The sequence below is a fragment of the Mus musculus genome, chromosome 4 (genome assembly GCF_000001635.26).
Source record: "Mus musculus strain C57BL/6J chromosome 4, GRCm38.p6 C57BL/6J".
Lineage (NCBI taxonomy): Eukaryota > Metazoa > Chordata > Mammalia > Rodentia > Muridae > Mus > Mus musculus.
The window spans coordinates 97,520,347-97,524,759 of record NC_000070.6 but is presented as its reverse complement, the minus strand read 5'-3'; the positions used below and the strand labels follow the sequence as shown (position 1 = coordinate 97,524,759).

The following is a 4,413-nucleotide window of genomic DNA, read 5'->3' as shown; positions in this document are numbered from 1 at the left end:
ATAGTTTCTTTCCTCCTTGTTTGATTCTGAAGTTCAGAAAAATTTAGGAGCTACTGAGAGAGAGGGCATTGATACAATTTCTCCATTTTTGAGTCTTCCCAAGTGTTGTCTATAGACAATGAAGAGTGAAGCGTAGGCTGTGTTGAAATGCAGACTCCTGGACTCCAGTATCATTTTTCTGAAACTGTAATTTCAAGAAATGATCAGGTTATTATTACACCAAAAGAATTTGAGAATATATCTGTTCTACGAATGGAAGAGAGTGATTTGTGGAATTGCGAATAAATAGGGTAGAAATATGACAGCTAGGGATGGAAAGGTGACCAGTTTCTTAAAAACCTGCTGAACACTACATAAGGGCTCAGCAGTTTGCAATGTGTCTATATGTATAAGCACAAACATATATGTATATATACAATATTAAAATATTCACATATTTGTGGATATATGTATCTATTTTTCCTTGATAGCCAAGTTAATACTATAAGAATATTCTTTATGGTACTCTTATTACATCATTTGTATTTCTAGGGTTAGAAGAAGTGGGATTAGTATAGGAAAGTAGATGATTGGCATAAAAAATCCTTATACTTGTTTAGGTTATACACATTTCTATGTCCTGTCCCATGTGAGCAGTATTCCTAAGGCCTAAATCCTCATTCTGTCATGTGTGATTCTAGCATTCACTCCCCTCACTCTTTATAGCTCTAACATTAGATAAAGCTGTGAGTCTACTACTTACATTGTTGTTTTTTCTGAACATCCAGTAAGAGTCATTGTGTAACATAACGAATACTCCTGTTCCATGACCCTGCTATCTGAAGGTCACGCTATTCTATTCTTTACCAAATAGGTTTTTGAAGGCAATTTAAATAGTAAAAATCGTATTCCTTGTACATCCTAGAAATATGAGTATAAGTCCAATGAGCTAAAGATAAGTTGGTATTATTTATAATTTATATTTTATAATTTAGAATGTGTTCAGTCACCTGACCACCAAGTGGGGCTTTATATATAATCACCAACAGAATCTTAAGAGACTATTCAAGCATTTTTGTGAGGAGACAGAGAGCGAACGGTCGTGTGGTTCTTCGCTGTTGTAGCTCCGGCGTCTCGGCGTAGACTTGCAGTAGGAGAGGTGGTCTCTTCTCTTTCTCCTTCCTTTTGGGCAGCAAGGCGAACCCCATTCTTACTCACTGGAGCTCAGCTTTGATTTTTAACTTCCCTTCCCCACCTTTCCAGAACACACACATTCCCATTTCAAAATTGATTTTATAAAGACATTTTAAATATACTGATGCAACTTGGTGTGCACTATGGCAAACATACAGGTGTTTTTTTTTTTAAATTATTTCCAAAAAAACAACAAAACAAAACAAATGGGACCTGGATTTAATTTGTAATTTTTAAAATTTCTATTTCTATTTTTTTCTGCAGCAGTTGGGTTAGAGGAGGAGCCTTTTAGCCTCATAAACTGACCTCTCTACTTCTTCGTGTATTTTTAAGATTAACTGATGATGTGGAAAGGGCTTTGCTTGTCTGCTATTGAGAACATTACCCTTGCGGTTTTTGTGGAAACTGCTTTTGGAAAAGAAAAGAATTGAACTTTACTGACTTGACATTTTTAGGCCTCCCGTTTTTCTAATCTGGGCTATTTTTATTTTTGTTTTTTTTTTTACAGTGAGATTTTTTTGATCTTCAGCTACAGTAAGTTATTACAATTTTTTTTTACATTTTTCCTGACTTTCGCTGGTTTCCTTTTTATTGTTGTTACTTACTAGTTATTATTATTACTATACTTATAATGGTGATGATGATGATGATAATGATGATTTTTAAACGGATTAAAGTAGAGTTTTTCTGAATGTTAAGATTTCTTCAGCCTCCTGATTGACTTTGGAGTTTTCCATCTTGGGAGAGAAAGTGAAGGTGTTAGCATTTTTAAGTAGCTTGATCACATAAACCCTTTCTCTCCCAACCCCACCCTTGCCCCCAACCCCTTCCCCACACTGGAAATAATTTTACTGGCTGTTAAGTCTTTGACCTTATTTTTCCTGATCTTTAACTTAACTGTTTTAGAGCATCTCTGGACGTCTGTATTTTTAATTTTTTTATCTTTTTTTTTCTTTTTAATCTTTCATTTGTTAGATTTTTAAACTGTGCTGCAATAAAATGTGTGTGGTACTATTTAACCCTATAATGGTGATGGAATTTTCCCAAAAAGCCATCTTCCTACTGTTTCCCTTGAAATCCCATCCTGCTTTTCCTGTACACTACCCCTCACAAACCACAAGCCGCAGCAACATGGATGCCAGTTTGGAGCAGCAACAGCCAGGATGACCTGGAGCCAGGGGGGCCTTCGGAACAGATGTATACCCTTCCTGGATGATGTTTTCAGCCTTGTGAGAAACCTCATCATCAAAGGAGATGGCTAGCAATGTTACCAACAAGACAGATTCTCGATCCATGAATTCCCGTGTATTCATTGGGAATCTCAACACTCGGGTGGTCAAGAAGTGTGATGTGGAGGCCATCTTTTCAAAGTATGGCAAAATTGTGGGCTGCTCTGTGCATAAAGGCTTTGCCTTTGTCCAGTATGTTAATGAAAGAAATGCTCGAGCTGCTGTAGCTGGCGAGGATGGCAGAATGATTGCTGGCCAGGTTTTAGATATTAACCTGGCTGCAGAGCCAAAAGTGAACCGAGGAAAAGCAGGTGTGAAACGATCTGCAGCGGAGATGTACGGTTCCTCATTTGACTTGGACTATGACTTTCAACGGGATTATTATGACAGGATGTACAGTTACCCAGCACGGGTTCCTCCTCCTCCTCCTATTGCTCGAGCTGTGGTGCCTTCCAAACGTCAGCGTGTTTCAGGGAACACCTCACGAAGGGGCAAAAGTGGATTCAATTCGAAGAGTGGACAACGGGGATCTTCTTCCAAGTCTGGAAAATTGAAAGGCGATGACCTTCAGACCACTAAAAAGGAGCTGACTCAGATAAAACAAAAAGTGGATTCTCTTCTGGAAAGCCTGGAAAAAAAATTGAAAAAGAACAAAGCAAGCAAGCAGACTTGTCCTTCTCATCCCCAGTAGAGATGACGAATGAAAAGTCTGAAGAAGAGCAGAGCAGCGCCTCTGTGAAGAAAGATGAGACTAATGTGAAGATGGAGTCTGAGGCAGGTGCAGATGACTCTGCTGAGGAGGGTGACATGCTGGATGATGACGATAATGAAGATCGGGGGGATGACCAGCTGGAGTTGAAGGATGATGAAAAAGAGCCCGAGGAAGGAGACAACGACAGAGAGAGCGCCAATGGAGAGGATGACTCTTAAGCACGTAGTGGAGCTTAGAAATCTTATCCCATTATTCATTTACCTAGGCGTTTGTGGGAGATGAAAGTAACACCAGGTCATCTCCCCTGGGGTCTTCTGCACATTCTCACTGTTGTCCCGCCTTACCCTCCCTGTGTTCATTAATTCATGATTGCCCTGTGCTTAGTTACAGTTCCATAGTACATGCTCCGTAGTACTTCCGTTAAGTCTCACCCTGTAAGCTTTGCTTTAATTTTGATACCTCTTTGACTTAACAATAAAAAGTTGTATGGTTTTTATCAACTGTCTCCAAAATAATCTCTTGTTATGCAGGGAGTACAGTTCTTCCCATTCATGACTTCAGTAGTTGCTTCCCTAACTGCAGAGGCATCTCATTTACTTGTAACACTAAGAGCAGCTTTGCATTAGAGGTGTGTGTTTTCCCTCACATGGGTGGGACTGTTACAACACGAATATAGCCATGTATTTTTGTGAATGGGAGTTGGCATGTCAAATGCATCTTACAGGAAAATAGTGTAATAGTCTTAATATTTGTTTTCTAAAGTTATACCATGGGTTATTTTTGTGAACAGCCTGATGTTTGGGATCTTTTTCTCAAAAATAAACAGCTCCTTATTAAACCAGGAAAAAAAAAGAGACTATTCAATAAAACTAGTGCACTGAAATATGTTTTACCCTCTATATTTCTGGACAAATGAAGCACAACTTCTGCTACCTTTAATACTCAAGGAAAAGTAGATGGCCCTTTCCTAGATGGCTACTCAGGTTGCAATGGAGGGCACTAAACCCTCTGGGAAGCATGGACACTTGCCTTCTGGCAGCCTGGAACCTTTCCCCATTAACCTGCACACAGTGATTTTGATGTTCAGAGGTCAGTGGTGACTGGAAATATGACCTAGCACTGTAGTCACATCCCCTTCAGCCTGGTACTCTGTCATTGCTCAGTCCTGTGGTGCCACTAAGATTAGCAACCTGAGTTTTCTTAGGAACCTTAAATTGTTTACACTTTATCTCCTTGTTTATTAGTTTCTTCATGACATAACACAATGGCCTTGGTCAATGTTCAGCACTTCACATTCAT

At 39.2% G+C, this 4,413-nt stretch overlaps 1 pseudogene; it reads left to right on the top strand.

Annotated features, from left to right (window-relative positions):
- The first annotated feature begins 1,826 nt into the window (after window positions 1–1,826).
- On the top strand, window positions 1,827–3,486 carry Gm12696 (annotated as a pseudogene).
- Window positions 3,487–4,413: the final 927 nt, after the last annotated feature.